Source organism: Microtus oregoni, unplaced genomic scaffold, assembly GCF_018167655.1.
Source record: "Microtus oregoni isolate MIOR12 unplaced genomic scaffold, Mior012 000048F_ref0000485, whole genome shotgun sequence".
NCBI classification, from domain to species: domain Eukaryota; kingdom Metazoa; phylum Chordata; class Mammalia; order Rodentia; family Cricetidae; genus Microtus; species Microtus oregoni.
This window is the reverse complement of record NW_024543222.1, coordinates 1,369,230-1,388,341: the sequence shown is the minus strand read 5'-3', so window position 1 is coordinate 1,388,341 and position 19,112 is coordinate 1,369,230. Positions and strand designations below refer to the sequence as shown.

Below are 19,112 nucleotides of genomic sequence, written 5' to 3'. Positions count from 1 at the left end.
GAAGTCCCCAGCTCCGAGTCCAAGGTGCCCATTGTTGAGACCTCTGTCCCCGGCTTCTCCCGAAGTGATCACTTTGCGCGCTCAGCGCTCAGGGTTATCCAGGCCATTGTTCCCTGACACTGCTGTACTCAAGTACCCGGAGGTGAGGGAGAGCTGGGGGGCAGTGAGTGGTTTTCCTCCAAGTGGGAGCAAACCTGCTAACCAGTACCACTGTGATGTGGACTCAGTAGGAGGGACTGACAGAAGTAAGCGTATTGTCCCCACACTGGTGTCCCCATCTATAGGGCAGGCTTCTTGCCTGAGCTTCCGGCAGACTAGGAGCTCAGGGATGAGGTAGAGGCAGACACTCGTAACCTGAGACCTTCATTTGGAGGCAGATACTGCCAAACCCTAGGGTAACAGAGGCAGCTGGACTCAGGAACACGGAACTGGGATGAGAGGGGAGCCTGGAGGCCCGGCTCTGTGTGCACAGACTGACAGAGGTGTCAGAGCCATGGGCCAGCCCTAACCCCAGGACTTCAGAGAAGGGCTGCCTTTGGAGAAGAAACTCTTTAAGTAGGTGACTGAGTAAAAATGAGGTCAGGCAGAGCAGGTCTGACCCACTGCCATGAGAAGCTATCAAAGCCTAGACACACACACCGACGGCCAGTCACGTGAGCACACAGGGAGCTGGCAAGAAGGGAGACTGCCGCTTGCTTGCCCGTGCTCAATATCTACTCAGCAGCCACTTCAAGACTGCACACAGATTTTTATTTATCCAGCCTCGGAGGGAGCCAGCCCTGCTGACACCTCCATCTTGAGCTTCGAGCCTGCAAAACGGAGAAAATAAATGCCCGCCGCTTGAGCCACCCAGGCCGGAGCACTCCGTTAAGGCAGCGTAAGATATGGATAGAGTCCCCGGTTGGCTCAATGTGGCTCTGGGGGGTGGGGGGCTCTGAGAGTCCAGTGGAGCTGGAAAGAATAAGGAAGGAAAACACGCTCTGAGGAGAGAACATAAGTCACTCTGCTGATCCACAGGCCCAGTAGCTAACAAATGTGTCTTTCCTTTCTTCATAACAATGAGATAAACGCAGACACACTGGAGGATGGAGAGCCCCTGTGTGCATGATAAACTAAAGACTAGGAGAAAGCGAGAAAGCAGAGCCAGCCCTCGAAGCAGAGGACAGGGTGTGAGTAGCTGGCTCTGTCTAAACTGATGGAGAGACAGTGTCTTCCTCAAAGACCCGTGTCACCACAGTGATAGCTGTGCCCACTGTGGTCAGCTCTCTAGGTGTCATTCTGGTCTCCAAGATACTGTTTCTAGGCTCCGGGGAAAAATACCAAGACTGACAGAAACCAAGACCTCCATGAACAGGCTGATGCTCAGAGGGACCCCACAAGACTCTGGCCCTGTCCATCATGGGCATCCACAGCTGGTTGGCAGGGACCAGCTTGATGCAAGAAGAGGGAAAGCAGCCATGTACCCCCACAGAGAACACATCTCGAGAACAGCTGTTTTCAGAGAGCCCAGACAGAAGAGCCAACGCAGCCTATATGCTTGGCAGCCCTTCTATTCACAGTCTTGGGGTGGGGGTGGGGGGCTGGGGGGTGAGGGGCTGAGGGTGGGGGGCTGGGGTTGGGGGGACCATATCCATCAGCAGGTGAAGACACAAAGCAGGAATGCCCAACCTGTCGTCCATGGATTGAGAGAGCATTATTTTGTGTGACACTGCCGCATGATGTCATTTATAAAGTTTATACCTAAATGCCGGGTGGATGTGCTGGTCTAGCTGTAATTTAATTGCTTGGAAGACAGAGTTAGGAAAACCTCTGGAGCAAGCTGGATAGTTAAATTAGCCTTCTTGGTAAGCTCTGGGTTCAGGGAGAGACTCTGCCTAAAAGAGAGAATTGTGATCAGGGAAGACTCCCGTACACATACACATGTGCCCTTGCCCTTACATATACATGCTACTACATATATATGCTTAAAAACCTCAGTGCTTTCACACACGCATACATACATACATACATACTACACACATGTGCTAAAAGATCTCAATGTTTTAAGTAAGTTGATGATGTTGTATTGGGCCGCATTGATAGCTACCTTGAGCCGCGTGTGGTTGACAGGCTCCAAGTTGCTGCCACCATCCCAATGGGATACTATTTGCCATTAAAAGGAAAACACACTGCTCTCACTAGCTAATTTCACTCTAGAAGATTATGGAGAAGCTGGACTCTCGGAATCTCTAAAATCATCAAGCCAGGCGATTGTCAAGGCTGGGAAAACAAAGGTTTTGGAGGTGGAGAGAGGAGGGGGCACCATGACAGTATGAGCGTGTTGTGCTGAAAAACACAACTAGCTATGTGGAGTTGGCCACAGGCTAAAAAGTAAAAATCAAATAACTCATCAAGGCACTGGGTTCCCCAGGATAAGGCAACAGACAGCAGCCTTCCAGAGCGGTACGAGCCATCAGTGTTACGGATGAGCAACCAAGGCCAGGTGATTAGAGAAGCTGCTCTTTGGTCAGCGTGGAGTCGGGAGTTTGCCTTTGGTGGTTCCAGCATCCCTCAGGGGCTGGTTATGAAGGAAGGAGGAAATGCTGCCTGCCAGATCCTGAGCTTCCTGGGCTACAGGGGGTCACCCTGACTTGCAAAGTGCACCGTAGGAGAGAGGAAAGGGCTGGTGACAGTGAGGGCCACTTTTAAAACAAGGAGGCACTAAAGATCAATTTGTAATTCACCCGAACTCGGGGCCCTGTGGTGTAACTGTGTCAGCTGCACTGACCTTTGCTGAATGGGAGGTTTGCGTCTGTGCTGTATGAATTTCAATTCAGCAAATTATGCTTAAAACACATATGCCCCCCTCTGAATGTAAACACACCAGAAACCTGGCTGCTGTTGCCAGCAGGGAGTATGGTTACACAGCCTGCACTGAGGCTTCACTTGGGGCAGCAGACTGGGTTTCTGGTCTTCCCTTTGTTTCTACCCGCAGGGCCTTCAGCTGGCCCTGGGGGGTGGTAGATGTTCTCATCCGGAGTGATGATGTCACTCTCTATATGGTAACAGCTATGCACCAGCAGAAGGCAAAGCTTGCAGATGCTCAGCTTCCAGCCTGAGGTTGGGTGTTTCAGTCAGTGATCTCTTCTGAGGGTTTCCTGTTTTTCTCATTAAATAATAAGTCACATGGGCTGGGGCCACTGACCAGCCCAGCGACCTCATCAACATCTATTTCTCTTTATCTCTGAGAAAGAAATGACTGCTCATTCCCTGGGAATGGTTGCTAGGAGCAGAATGTCTGATACACAGATGTGATTAAGAAAGAATTCAATTAACATCACCTTTCAGCTGATGATGGGAACATGTTGCTAAACACTGGCTGTGAGTGCCTGCATGCACATAGGTATTCCTGTGTTTGCATGTATTAGGTTGTACGTGGCTGTGTCCATAGGCCTATGTGTATGCACATGTGCATCTGAGAGTGTAAGCATGTGGGCAAGTGTTGTGCATGTGTACCTATGTGTGAAGCCATGCTTGCACATGTATGCATGCCTGATCATATGTGTGCATGTTAGTGTATATGAACATACCCCACATCAGCATCAGCATGTGTACTGAGAAAAGACCTCCATGAAGGACGGGGAAGGCTCTGGAGGTGGACAAACAGGAATGAGAGCAGAGAATTCATATGTCTTTTGCGCACGAATACCTTGGGGGAGGCTACTTTTCAAAAAATTTTAAATGTATCTGAAGACTGCTTCTAAAGTAAACTATCATCTCCTAATTCTTATTTGGAAAAATGCCTCTTCTAGGCTTTTTAAATGTGGCATAGAATTTGGAGACAGGGTCAGTGTCTGATCCTGCCTGTGTACTTCAAAACCGGCCTGGAAGGATTGGCTACAAGTTGGCACTTCCGTGCAACAAAGTAACAGAAGCGGTTATCAAGGAGCCGTAAAGCAAAGCAAAGACAGCACGCGGCGGGAAGCTGCTTTCCTGAGATGTCTCAAGAGCTAGGGAGGGAAGAAAATGTCTGGGCCACCACAGCAGCTGTGACAGCTTGCTTCACTTTTCTGCGTTTTCCAAGAAGTTTTCCAAGAAGCACCTCGGTTACTTTTCTTCTTGTGTTGTGATGAAGACATGTGAAGGGTTAACTTTGCTTTAAAGAGAGTAATCCTCAGAGCTAAAGAGATGGCTCAGCAGCTAAGAGCATGTACTGCTCTTGCAGAAACCTGGGGTTTCATTCCCATCAACCATGGAGCCTCATGATCGCCTGTAACTCCTGCTTTGAGGGATCTGACACTTCTGGTCTCTGCAGGCACATGCATCCATGTGCATACTAACTACACACAGATTCGTAGACACACACAGATGCACATGTACTTAAATAATAAACATAAGTCTTCATAGTGATATTTTGTTTATGATCTAACAAATAAAGCTTGTCCGAAGATCAGAGTGGGGAGCTAGCCACACTAGTTAGCCATAGAGGCTGGGCAGTGGTGGCACACACCCTTAATCCCAGCACTTGGGAGACAGAGGCAGATGGTTCTCTGTGAGTTCAAGGCCACCCTGGGCTACACGAGATTGAATCACTCTAAAAGAGAAACAGAACCACACAGTGGTAGCTCACATCTTTACTTCCAATACTTGGGAGTCACACACTTTTAATACCAGCACCATGGAGGTAGAGTCAGGAGTGATATGGCTGGGCAAGGAGAGGAACATAAAGTAGGAGGAGATGGAGCTCAGGATTCAGTCTGAGGTTTCATAGAGATGGCATTCAGGCTGAGGACTGGTAGAGACAAAATACCCCATGCAGTTTGAGGATTTAGTAGAGGTAAGAACTAGTGGCTGGCTGCTCTGCTTCTCTGGTCCGTTCGCTTTCACCCCCTGGTATCTGACTCCGGGTTTATATTAATAGGAAAAATTAAAATTCGTGCAACAAATCTTAAGAATTAAAAATAAAGAGAGGTGTGGTCATGATGCCTCTAAACCTAGCCCTCAGGAGGCAGAGGCAAGCATAAATAACAGAAAAATGATGATTAGAAAAAAAAAGCGAGCAATCCTGTCAGCGGTCTCTGGATCTCCGGGCTCCAGGGAGGCTGGTTTAAGATCATCAGGAGAGAACGAGGGATACCCACTGAAGGTCCAACCACTCTCAGCTACACACTACAGTTCTTGGGGCTCCAATGACAACCAATGACAACCAGAAAAGTCACCTACAGTGGGAACCACATTCTGGAACAAGAACACCACTATTGATGTCTGCATGAGAATTCAACTCCTTCCCATGCCTGCGGTTGAGGCATCTAGCAGCTCTGGCACACTGTCCTGAGCCCTTGGTCTTAGGGTGCTGGGGACAGCTCAGCACAGCTCCGCTCTCAGATCCTGTCTGGGGAAAAGCAGTGGCTCCTCCAGGACAGGAAACGTCACTCTAGCGGCTTGTCATCAGTTGCCCCTTCCTAATGTTGGTCCTGGTGGCTCAGACGTATGAGGCAGGAGCTGATGTAGGGCTCTTGTCAGCGTGTTGGGGAGGGGATGGTGAGACCTGGGGAAGCCAGTCATCCTGGCTATCGTGAGGAGTGGCACCCAGGCATCAGTCTGAGCCTTTCTTTCTTTTCTTTTCTTCTTTTTTTCTCTTGCCATCCATACAGCTCCACAAAACAGAGACAGATAGAAAATGCTAAGACTATTTGTAATGGAATAAGAAAAGCCAGTAATTTGGTGCTGCCCAGAGGGACTCGGATAGGGTTTCAGGAAGCTGAACTCCGCTGCTGCTCTCTAAGGAATGGCTGAGGTTGCACACCTCCCAGGAGGTTTGATCCAGACAGCTATGGTAACTGGCTTGGTGACCAGACAGCATGATCCTTAACATAGGAAGAGGTAGTCAAAAGCCTCCTGTGAACTCTGTCTCCTCTCCCTGGTCCTGGCACCTTCCCACTCAGTCAGTGTGGGCTAGGCAAGACCCAGGGCAGACTGCAAAGCTCTGAGCTAAACAAACTCTTAAAAGGGCAGGAAACCTCCAATGAGCCATTTTTCAGACTTTAATTCTACCGAGTGGAACTTAAAAGGCCTCTCCATTTGCTCGGCTTGCATTCCCTCTGCCCAGGGCAAACAGCCTCCCTCCAAGGAGTCAAGAACAGTCAGCAGAGAGTGCACAACCCAGCTCACCATCCAGTGCCAATCTGCTGCAGAAACCAGGGTTCGTTCAGCCCTACACAGTGGCGGTACAGGCCAGCAACTGGAAGACATCTGGATTTTACCATCAAGAAAGTACCCTCCGAGAGCTCAGCCTGGGCCCCGTTTGATCGGAGCAATGGCATCTACAGCCTGACTTCACTTCCAGGAACAAAATCTAGGAAGGATCCGAGCAACACAGCTTCATGCTCTGCAGAGCATCCCCTGATGTGGGGCCTGCAGGAGAGGGGCTTTGGGCCCAGGGAACTCAGGTGTGAGCGCTGCTCTGTCAGTCATGAGCTGGGCAACCATGACCTTGCTGAGCACAGGGAGAGCATCTGGGCAACTGAGCATCAACAAGACAGAGATACAAGACATTCCCTTGGCCAGAGCATGGGCGTGAAGAGATAACACCTAGGTGGGGGAGCCTGTGCTCCCCACAGACACCTTCAACAGGCACACGTTCCCAGCTCTTGACACTGGGCTGGTCATAAGAACGGATGCAATCAGGGCAGCCCTGTGCATGCCCGAGTCCAGAGAGTGTTTCCCTAGCCCATGCTCAGCTCCTGGCCCTCTGTTCCCACTGCATTAGTGTTTCAATCCAAGATACTCCGACTACAGAAGGAGGATAGGACCAGAGTAAGCCTTGCTAGGGCCACCCAGGTCCTCCCAATGCATTTTCCTGCATGCCGATGGGGAGACATCAACACTGATGAACTAGCAAGATGGAAAGAGTACATGTGGAAGATTCCCAAGGAAAGACGTCCCTCCTCACGGTACCGTCATTTGAGGAAGGTCCCACCTGAGCCAGCCTCTCTCCAGCACCTCTCTGACGCTCAGCTCCGTGGGAACCAGGCACACATTTGCCACCATGGTTCCCAACACCCACTAACCAAGGCCAGGGTATCTGGGGAGGAGGAGGAGGAAGAGTGGCATGGTATCCCACCAGCCACACCTCTGGGATAGCCTAGGAGAGTCTGGCCCTGAGCTTTACTTTATATTTAGTAACCCGCTTTCTCTCCTGGCATTCAGAGCACTGAGGAAACCTCAGCCAGGGCTATTCATAGGCCAAGGGCATCCCTGGGGAGAAGAATGAATTCATAGCCACAACACAGGTGCCAAGTGAAACCAAGGCTCCCAGTTGGCCCAAGCCACACTGGGGAGTAAGGGCTGGAGCTCCCGGGCTACACTGAGCCCATGTTCCCTCCTGCTGTCTAACCTGGCCACTTGGGCAAAGCTTTCTCCCTCCTTGGGACCCAGACCCTGCTAGAAACAGAGCCTGTGGTCACATGGTGGGATGCCACCCTAGGTCAGACCTGGAGGGAGTCAGGGAGGAGGAAGGGAGGAGAGTTTGGCAAGGCGACACGGAATATAAATGACTCTTGTAAACAGAGTTTAATAAAACGGCAGTGAGGGAATTTATGAGCAACCCAAGGATAATTAAAATTATTTATCTACTTACCTCCCTTGCTGGCTGATCAGTCTGTTAATTATCTATTATGTATATACTGATTTGCATTTTAGTAAGGGGAGGGGTAAGAGCAGGTGAACAACACAGGGGCGAGGGGGCGAGGGATTCACATGGTGGGAACAGTGCGAACACTCCTTTGGGCAGAGCAAGGCTCCCCTCTATTGACCCCTGTTCTCACAGCACTTGACCCCCCTCCCCCTGCCCACATGGGCCATCCTTGGCCACCGAGAACCAGCCGCGGCAGAGTAGAGAGCACACACCTGTTTGCAGAATGGGCCACTCCTAGGACAGGTTCCCGCCGAAGAGGCCTGTGGGCCAGCTCCGGGGAAGGCTGGCCGGTTCCCCTTGGTCCTTCTGACTTCGCACTGCATTTGAAAAGGAAAACAAGAGAACGAAATCATTTTCAACCTCCTCTCATGTCGGGGAGACATCAGACGCACATCGTCCTGTATTCTTGATTAGAAATATCACAGGACATAGTGTGGTGTCTTTGAACACTGTGAAGGAGGAAATATTGCAGAGCAGAGGGGGGCGGGGATAACTAGGTGCTCGCTGGCTAGTCATGGCTCTCAAAGGGGAAGGTGACAACGGCAAGGTGAGAAGATGCTGTGGATTAGAGGGAGGGTGTCGGTGGGGGTCGAGGTGACAAAGGAGGACCACTTGCCAGCCAGCACAGCCCTTATGTGGCTGTGTCCTTAATGTCACCTCCAATGCCAGCCTCTCAAGCACTGGGCTCAACCTCAGTGACAATGTCCTACCCCAAGGGGCCTGTAATGATGCCTTGGAGCTCAGTTAGGCTGCCCTTCCATCTAAACCTTTCAGAGTTCCTCCAAGCTAGCCACAGGCACCCTTCTTTACCCTGAGCTGTCTCTCACAGCATACAACGTGGTGCCTCTCACAGTGGCTCTCAGCCCAACGTTAGAACGTGTGGCCAAGTCCAGGGAGCCCTAGGTCCTGCATCTCTGCTGGACCATGTCAGTAATGGGTAGATCCAGGGCCACATGATGGATTCCCAACACCCAACTTGAGAACATTTGGAGAGGGGCCTGGTAGATGTCTAGCTGCAAGGATGGCACCTTTCTATGAGGGTTAGGTCCCCTGTGAGCAGCCTCTCCTCTCCTGCATGTTGTGATAAGGTTGATATGAGGTGTGCCCGCATCTTGACCTTGGTTTTCCAGCTTCTCTTACTCTGAGAAGCGAATGGGTGGCATGGCACATGCCCATAGCTGCTCAGCAGAGCAGTCGCGTCCACCTTCCTAAAAGTGGCTGCTTATGGGTTAGACACTTGCGTTTGGGAAGGGATTTTTCACAGCGAGCAAACTCACCCAAATTAAGGACTTTCTTACTCCACCCCTCCCGAACATTCCTCACCTGACCTACACCGCCTCACCTGACTCCCTCTACATCCTCCTCCTTCCTGACCTCTGCCCTCCTCTCTGAGAACTTTTCCAACAAGTTGACCTGACCTCAGGACTAGATGCTCTTCCCTGAGACCCCCAAATGTTGAACAGTGTCCCCTCAGAGCGGCCCCTCTGACTTTGCACCCTGAAGTTTTCCTCTGTCCTTTTCCGCCATGTCCTCTTGTGGTCACGTGACCATGGCAGGTTAGCATCATCTGTGGATTCATTGGCATGGGCCCCGACGGCTTCCTGACAGCACACCAGGTGACCCCATGTATGTAGCACCCAGACCAACACCCACGTGCAGCAGCACTCAACACGTGGTGAACACACGTGTTCATTCATGAATAAACAGCACAGCTGTCCTCAGCCCGTCACGGCTCCCGCCTGCGGTCTCTCGTGTGTCACGCGTGTTCCAGCTCACTTCTTCCAAAAAGCAAAAGTTGGGGGCTGAGGAGATGCCTTAGTGGATAAACGGCCTGCCACGCAAGCATGAGGACATGAGTGTGGTCCCCACCACCAACATAAAAAGCTGGGTGCTGTAGCACACACCTGTAATCCCAGCACTGGGGAGACAGAGAGAGATAGGAAGAGACCCTGGACTGACTGGATGGTGAGCCCAGGGGCCCCGCAAGAGACTGCCTCAAAAAGTCAGACTCAGGAAGATCCTGAATGTAGACCTTTGGCCTCCACACGCGCTTGCACACATGTGCATATGCGTGTACACACCAATGTACCACACACACGCACACAAAAGAAGGGCGGGCGAGTTTCTAGGTATCTTGGTGGCATTTTTAAGGCTTCCAAATTAAGTCCACATTCCCAAGGAGCTAGGCTCTTCACAGTCAGCCATACCGCTTTCCTTCAGGACTCCCAGCTTCCCACCTTCTCCACAGCTGGGTCCTTGCAAGCTTCCAAAACCCCCTTGCTGGCTAGCCTGCACAGAACCCCAGCTGTGCTCCTGGAGAGGGTTGTTACCATCTCAAGGCTTCTGCCATCCTTCCCCAATCTATACCCTAGGGATGGTTCCTGCATTCCTGTCCCTTCTGTATTTCTGGCATTCCCGTGGGGACAGCTCACCAGTGGCTGCCCTTTCCCACCTGTTGAGGTCCACACAACATAGGACTGAGGCTCCGAATGAGTTCTGAACTAAAAGCCCCTCTTCTACTTCCTCCATTCCTTGTGTTTTCTGCCCAGGCCTGCAGCTCTCTGCTGAGGGAAAGTGCTCTGTTGTCCTAGGTAGAGTGATAATCCACCCTTATGCTGCCTCGGCTTCTACAACCTCATGAGAGCTAGTAGCCTGGATCTAAAACACACAATCAGGGCGGGGTTCTGTTACAGGAGCTCACTGTCTGGCCCATCTGGCCAGATCACAGGACTGTGGAACTTTTGATGGTCAGCTTTTGTGTCTCCCTGGCAGGGTCCCAGCCATGCATCCCAACATAATCCAGGTTTTCCTTGACTGATTTGACATCTTCGATCTGTCCCCTCATGGGAGATGAGTTCCAGGGTGTGGGTGGGCCTCACTCTTAAAATGAAGAGTGAGGTGGGCTTGGCTTGAGGCTGGGCTGGCAACTCCCAATGGAGCCAGCCTTCCCTGTAGAAGCTGGACAGACAAGTCACCTTCTCCTGAGAGCCATGAGATCAGTCATCAATCTATCTGGCCATCTGGCCAGCCCGCTCCCATTGGTTCTGTTCACTGGGCCTGTGGAGCTCTCTCTTTTAGATTGGACTCCTGGGAAGGCTGTTTCTAGAAGAGCCCCCCACATGACTGCAGGAGTTGGGGGTATGCCTCAGCAGTGGAAAAGGACATGAAAAAGCCACCATAGGGATAAGAACTTCACAGTCATAAGTCTGGAACCTGCTGGCCGTCTTGACTCTGCAAAGTTGGGCAAGGCTACAGTGAGGGCCCAGCCTGCGCGTCAGCCCCAGCCCCGAGACCATGACTTTTGCACCAGGCTCCCTAGCGGTGTCTCCCTAACCCTCTTCTGGCCCCAGCACTCTTCCCCACTTCCTGACTATGGCTTCTCAATGCTTATGATGTGCCGAAAGCTGCAACACAGAGATGCCACACCGAGCACTGTGTACTAGGGCTAACTGTATTCAGAATCAATTCTCAGGGCTGTGGGTACCAAGGTGACGTGGAGTCACTGAGAATGCAACATACCAGGGAAGAACCAATAGCCAAAGAGGAGGACTGGGCTGAAAGGGGGCTTGGAAGGTTTTCCAAAAAGTAATCAAAAAGAGACAGCCAACAGAACAAGCAGTGTGTGTAATGGTCTGTCCTATCCCTTTAAGAGACAAGCCCCTCCCCCCCACCCTCCCAGCCCACTACCGAGGCAGGCATATCTTTCTTCTGCTTGCAGTCTCCCCTGTTCCATCTCCTTCCCAAAGAGGCAGCTTCTGCCTGTCTCCCTTTTCCCCTCCCCCATTTCTCTCTCTCTCTCTCTCTCTCTCTTTTCCCTTCTCCCCTTCTCCCTCCCCCCCCCACTAAATAAATATCCAACTTCATTCTGCATGGCGTGTACCTATCCATGTCTCTGTCTCTAATCCACCACGTGGCTCCCTCCTGGGACTCGGCTGCCTTCATGGCCCGCCATGGCCTCATGCCCACTGCTGACACTTGGGGTCCTGCAGTGTGTCTGCCACTGCAGCCACTTGGGGACCTGTGGCATTTTATTTTCACCATAACAGTGTGCCCCCTCTTCATGGCAGGAGTATGAGTATGTGGTACATGACTAGATCATGCAAGGAAAAGGTCCAAGTCTCTCTGTGTGTTCAAGTCAGGATGCCAGGCTAACAGAACAGTGTCCCAAGGTGGGCACAGATAGTACAACTTGCCCTCAGGTGACAGGTATCTTCCTAGGCTGGGGACACTGGGATGGTAGAACAAAAGATCTCAGGCTGGGAAAGTATAGTGCTAGGACTATAGGCACGTGCCCCTGCCCCGTGCCTGTTTGTTTGTTTTATAAATGGGTTCTGATGGTTCTAACTCAGGGTCTCACGTGTGCTCTACAAGCCCTTTAGCCCCTGAGCCACTTTTCCAGACCTAGGAAGACTTTTCCTTCTTTTTCTGTTTTTTTTTTTTTTTCAAGGATAAAAAGCAGTTACCAAATGGCTGCTCAGAACTGTTCTTGGTTGTGGGGGACTGTGAAGCTTGATGTGCTCAGAGGGCACTGGGGTCTATCTGGGACTCTTCATTTCTTTGTTACAACTCGGCACACTGACCATGGTGGCCCTTGTCTATGACGTCAGTATTTGGGATGCTGAGAAAAAGCTGAAAGGTAAAGTCCAGACTGGGCTGTGTAGGGAAACCCTTCGGTAACACCTCCTGCCCCTGCAGGAAAGGCAGCAGGGTGGACAGCGCCACGTTAACCAACGTGGGTGACTTGTGGAAAAAGGTACACACGTCTGAGGCTTGTCTTAGTTATCCAATTTCCCCATTTTTTTTTCTTTTTTTTTGGCTGTGTAGCTATACCACAAGCCTTTGGGGGAAGGTGTGGGGCTTACTTATCTGCATGAGATGACAATGGCCAGAAGCATGAGGTTTTGTGCACCCAGAAGCTCAGGGGAGGCCGGGTGGTGGATTGCAACTCTAATCCTAGCACTCAGAAGGCAGAGATCTCTGTAAGCTCGAGGTCAGTCTGGTCTACATATCAAGTTCTAGGCTAGCCAGGGCTACACAGTGAGATTCTTCCATATAAACAAACAAACAAACAAACAAACACATAGATAGATAGATAGATAGATAGATAGATAGATAGATAGATAGATAGACGGAGCTTAGTGTCTGGCTGGTGGTTTAGTGGCCAAGCAACTGGAGAACGGATTTGACAGCGAGATTTCAGGCGGAATCAGGTGACCTTACCCAAGAAGACCTCTCTCTGTCTGTTCCAAATGACGATCTCTGGACTAAGACCATTCCTGCTCCCAGAAGCCCAGGCCTCCCAGCTGCCTTCCTGGTAGGAGAACTGGCCTTAGTCCTCTGGGCAGCCCCACCCCTCGCGAAGGCCACTAGAGAGGGATGGGTTCCTGGCCACTTTTCCTTGTCAAGCAGAGGTCCTCAGGTTCATCAGAAACACCAGTGCTCTTACAAAGTGACTCTTCCTCCACCGCATGAAGAGGGGTGGGGGGCATGAGCATCCTGGGGTCTTCGGCAGAGTGACCTGTCCCAGGAGGCTCCCTGGTGAGGGCTCTCCCGGGATCTTCCATCTTTCCTGGTGGACTGTCCTCACACCATTAAGTCTAGGACAACAGGCAGCTGCTGGAAACTCGCTCAGTAGCGCCCCCTCCTGGCTGTGCCTCGAACCAGCTAGGTCTTTTACAGCTAGGCTTGGCATGAGCCACAGCCTGCTACATGCGTGGCTTTGATCTCACACAGCTGTACTTCCAGTGTTACAAACTCACAAAAAGCCTCGTGATCAAATTCCAGGTCATTACTCAAGGAAAGGGACCCCTCTGTGGTCGGCAGCGGCAGTTTCAAACCAATTAAAATCAGCCCCTCGTTCCTGCAGGCCGCCGCTGTGCCGCCACCCCGGAGGTCTCCCAGGGCCCATGCTTGCAATGAGCAAGACGCAGGAAATGTTAATGGAGATGCTTAAATGGCACGCCGAGGGGATTCTGGTAAATAAGGCCACTCTACGAGGCTGGGGGAGACGTCTCCCGAGCTTACCCTGGAGGGAACTTCAATAAACACGAGATTGGATTGGAAACAATTCACACCGCAAGGGGTGGGTCTACCGGCAGAGCAGGGAGGGGTCTTCGGAGGAGAAAAGCTATTTCATTTCCTATTAGTTCCTCTTTGCAAGTGTCTTTGCCCCCTACTGCTGGCTCCTGACCCTGCCAGGGCCTGACAGTACCCACTGAGCAGCCAGGGAAGACCAGGGTGTAATTTGCCAAGTAAAAATGGAAGGGGGTAGGATGGGGCTGAAGAGATAAGGGAGGGGTCACTCTAGGGACAGCAGCGGCTGGGAAAGAACTGCGCGGATCCTGGGGGCAGAGCAAGGCAGAAGGAACTTCTCTGAGGAGGGGTTGTGTCTGGGATCATTGACTAGACACGCTGTGGGGTACTGTTTAAGGAAGATCAAATGTTTGCTTGTTTTAAAAGCTTTTATTGTGTTTATCAAGTATGGGGAGGGGGCTTCCATATACCATGCTGAGTGTGGAGGTCGGAGGACAACTTGCAGGAGTCAGTTTTCTCCTTCTAACATGTAGGCCACATTGAACTCAGGAATTAGGCTTGGCAGCAGATGCCTTAACTTTCTGGTCTACCATATGTCTGTGTATCTATCTATCTATCTATCTATCTATCTATCTATCTACCTACCTACCTACCTACCTACCTATCTCCCTATATCTATCTATCATCTATCTATCTATCTATCTATCTATCTATCTATCTATCTATCTATCTATCTATTGACATGGCTTACCATTGTGGCCCAAGAGTCATGCTTCAGCTTCCTAAGGGATGGTATCACAGGTGTGTGTCACCACACCTGGCTTGGGGAAGATCAAATATGACCCAGGAGCCAAATCGACAGTGTTCTAGAGACTACAGCCCAGTGAGCAAAAGGAGCCAGGGATGAGTTGCCAGAACGGCCCCTGAGTCAATGCTGCAGCTACTGCCTTGGTTTCCAGCCTGGGATCATGGCCAGGGTGTGGGCAGCTCAGTGGTCTGCTCTGTGTAACCACAGGGCTTTCCGACATTAGAAAGAAAGGAGATTTTAGCTATGAGGTCAAACCACGGCTTGGGGAACCCAGACTTTCTAAAGCTGGGCCAGGAAGCAGGGCCACCACAGCCCTCTGTGCACCTGCATTTGATTTAGCTCTGAAAGTGAAATGATAGACTTTGGTGCAACAGTTCAGCGATAAAACTATCAGACATCCAGCTAAATGTGAAATTTCAGATAAACAAAAATGATAGTTTTAAGTTATGAACCACACAGCCTTTGGCATACACTTACAGCAATATATAAACACACCTACAAGTATACATACACATGTGTATTTGTATATATGCACACACACATGCACGCATGCACATAGGCACACACACAGACATGAGCTCACACAGCTTAAAGAAAAGGGCTAACACTTTCCCCAAGAACTGGCTGGGGACCCAGCTCTTCCCCCAGGCTCACTGAGTTTTCCCGCACAGCACATCATCCCCAGAACCACCGGCTCATCACTCAGACAGGAAGGCTGGCTGCAAATTGCCACTTGTTCACGGCCACACAGTCAGCATGTGGCCTGGCTTAAACTGCAGACCCAGGTCGTTCAAATTCCAAAGTCTGCACACTCTCCCAACCAGACCCACTGCATCAAATGTTGAAGCATTTTGCAAACAGGGCGGTAAGGAAATCTCTGTTGATTCAGTGTTCTGAGCACTGCCCTTGGCTCAAGCCCTTTGAACCTCGGAGTAAAGATTCCACCACCTCTGGTGGAGACTCTGTCATCAGGGTTGCTGGGATAGCTCCATGGCTGCACCAAGTCCCGAGCAAGGATGACATCATGGCACAGAGAGGCGGCCCTTGCACCTCCTTGCGTACTGAGCACTCTTAGCCTTCAGCTCCTAGGGAACTAGTCAGCCTTTGCCACATAGTTAGAACGGTGCTCCTTGATGAAGCTAGGCAAGTCTCCTGATCCCTGGGGCCAGCTCCTTGGTAGTCAGGAGCTGATAACAGCCTGCAGCAGACCCTGCTCTGACAGGGGCCAGTCCACAAGCGTCACCATCAACTCCCTCACCTTCCACCATTAGCTCTGGGAAGATTTTTCTAGCATACAAGTTAAGCTTAGCACTTTGCCTTTTTCTAGAGATGTCTTTTTTTTTTTAAATCCCTCTTTCTAAAACAATCCTCGCGGGGATTGGGACAAAGCCTCCAGCAGGTCGTTAGCCAGCCCATCTCTAGAGTTGCCTGCCTGCTGCTGTAAGCTTATGCCTTCTCCACGCTCCGCTCCGCTCAGTCTCTGCACTGTCAGCTGGAGCCCTTTTGGCAACTAAGCCCAATTCGCGCCCTGAGTGGAGTAAACACACTCCAAGCGCGACGATCCTGAGGCTCCAGGTGCTATTTGCTTAACCAGTGGCCAGGAAGGAGCCTGGGACTTGGCAGTCAGAAGCAGGGCCAGCGTGGATCATCAAAACTCCAACACAAAGGGGGCTGCTAATCAACTGTTAAAATCCAGGACACAGAACTGCTGAGGGCGTGCGCCGGGAAGCCCCGCTAAACAAAAACAGCAAACACTCCATTCTAGGTTTGTAATCAGGGCCTCTGTGCTCAGCCTCCTCTCTCCGTGAGGGTTGAGAGACGGCATGCACCCCAATGTGGGATGTTTTCGTTGTTTGCCTAATGAGCTTTCCCTGGGAGGTTTCACACGAATTTTGGAACCTGGCCCTGGAAAAAGGGAAGGGGTGGGGTGGGAGCACGGGAGAGAAGCCACCCACCGGATTTCGGCTCTTCCAGGGAGAACGCAGATTTAATTACAGGCAGGTTGTTGATTTCCAGGTGACCTACTTCCCACATGGCTTCCCCTGCTTTTCTTCCCTAACACAAAGTTTTGACATATATAAGCCAGAAAGGAAGAAAAGTCACACAATGTCACCAAAGAAGAAAGGGGCTCGGGCTCTGCCATCCTTGGTAGGAGGGGGAAGGAGTAGAAGGCTGTGAGATGCCCCATGGATAAAGAGGCAGAGGGGGCAGGAGAGGAGGGACATGGGAAGAAGGTGGCTGAGTGGGACCCTGCTCAGTGAGGTCCTCTTTGTCAGCCTAAGGAGGAATGGCCCAAGACACCCACATGCAAACACACACATATACATGTATAGACATAAGACACACACATATATATACACATACATACCTCCACATACACACGTAAACATACATACATATAATGTATACATGCACATATGTTATACAGGCTTGCAAACATATGTGAACATAAACACCTCCACATCTATACCTAACAAATACACATATACATGCACATACGTATGCTCATGGACACAGACAACTCTTGGACCTACTGCTTCTTAGCCTGAGGACCCCATATTAGACCTGAGTGGTCTGGAACAGCTGGTAATGTCCTGTGTCCTGAGAGACCATTTGAGAGCTTGTGACCCCTGAGAGGCAATGGACTTCCCAGAACCCTGTGGTAGCCAGCTCCTGATCACTGATTAGGGGCAGTGTCCCTTTTGAAGAAGCTGTGGGACTTCTTGAGATAGGAAAGGCTTGCCCCTCCCTGGACACTCATGGGCAGAGGGCAGGATTTAGTAGGATCCCGGCTCTCCCTGCTCTCAGGATGGACAGAAGGCACCGGACCCATGCTTTCTCCTGCTCTCTGGAGGGCTGGTGTTATTTTTAACACTTCCCAGAAGCTCCCCATGCTCTCCTTCCCTTGGCAGACCTTTCCCAAGTTTGAACAATCTTATTGCCAGGAAAAGTCCTTCCTGGGATCTCTTCAAAATCCTTCTTGCTGTATGTAGTTCCCTCTCCACATCTTGCCCATGGGCTGGGGATCAGCTGCTTGCCAACCTCTATGTGGTGGCCAGGAGAGCCCTGGACCTATGGTGGCACAACCTACAGCTGTGCTCTCTGCTGCCTGTTGTCGCTGCCTCTGAGCCTGCCCCTCAAAGCCTCAGGAACAGAAGCCTACTTCTCCTAGCAAAGTTGGCCTCAGGGATCCAGTTGAGGTCTCACAAACGTAGCCTAAGTCACACCATGACTGAGAAATGGACAAATAATGTCTTCCATCTTCCAGGCGGCCGCCACCTCCACAGGAGAGACTCAAGTACATTCTTCAAGAAGGCAAGACGGATACTGCGGTAACTGTGCCCCCGTTGTGGGGAGATCATGCACTGATGCTCCAGGGTTACAGGACAAGAGACCCCGAGCTGGCACTGCCCACTACCACAAAATACTGTCCGAGAATTGATGCATAGTCTCTGTGAGCCAGAAACGCAGGCCAACTTCAAACTCTATAGCTCTTCAATGACACGACAGAGCCTGAAGGCATGGGTGAATGTTGGGCTTCCGTCTACAATGTCAGGGGGCCTTGGAGCCTTTCTGGTCTTGTGTCTTCTCCCTAAGAGACACAAGCTTCATACTCTTGGGAGGAGGAGGCAAGTGAACTTGAGGGCATTCCTGTGTGATCAGAAAGTCTTAGGGAAGAGCTCCCTGTACCTCTGTCAGATCCTGCCCAGCCCATGCCCACTCTGAGGCCACCAGGGACAGACAAGCACTTCAAAGCATGACCATCTATGGCCAGTTTCTCTACAGAGTACAGACATGAGGGTTCCAATCAAAGCCATAGATCATGCATGATCACCACTGCAGCCAGTGTGCTGCGGGGGGGGGGGGGGGAGGGGCGGGGAATAAGATGGCAAAAGGAAGGGGGAAGAGAGGTGACAGGGAGGGGACAGAGAGGGGACAGGGAGGGGACAGAGAGGGGACAGGGAGGAGACAGAGAGGGGACAGGGAGGGGACAGAGAGGGGACAAGGAGGAGGCAGAGAGGGGACACAGAGAGAAGGGGACAGAGAGAGAAGGGGACAGAGAGGGGACCGAGAGTGAGAGGGGACAGAGGAGAGTGGTCACTGCTGCTTGTATCTACAGGTTTCAGGGAGCACCAGAGATAGGTGACCATGAGTTTCTGATGGGGGCGGGGGCTGCCTGCTCTCTGAGCTGCCGTCAATGGTGCCTGCACCTGTAGGGTAATAAAATCAAACCTGACAAGTTGCAGAGAAAAATGACAGAGCGAGGAACAAGAAGGCATAAATAGAAGGAGCCAGGAAGGCTCTGCTGGGTTAGAAACAGTGAGGTGAGGAAGATGGGGTGATAGAGGGTACCCCACAAACAACTGAGAACAAGGGCAGCTGTGCAGAACCGGGGGGTGTGGCACTGGGTGAGGAGGCCGTGGTCTCATGGAGACCAGGCTGTTGGTGGTGGGAGGGCATTTACAGGCACTGAGTCAGGGGGCACAAGCCGGAGCACAGAGCTGTCCGGCAGCAAGCCCTCAGTGGAGGTTGGGTCTGGTCCTTCCCATGCAGGTGACATCCTCCAGAAATCTCAGAAATACTTGGTGCCCAGTT

At 51.3% G+C, this 19,112-nt stretch overlaps 1 protein-coding gene across 6 annotated transcripts in view; it reads right to left on the bottom strand.

Annotated features, from left to right (window-relative positions):
• Positions 1-19,112, bottom strand: part of Rbfox3 (RNA binding fox-1 homolog 3) — a 424,557-nt gene that overhangs the window by 181,484 nt on the left and 223,961 nt on the right. For all 6 annotated transcript variants that reach the window (XM_041635693.1, XM_041635689.1, XM_041635691.1 and 3 more), the window contains exon 3: positions 7,888-7,992. The gene's annotated coding sequence lies outside the window, so the exon portion shown is untranslated. The remainder of the gene's footprint in view (positions 1-7,887; positions 7,993-19,112) is intronic.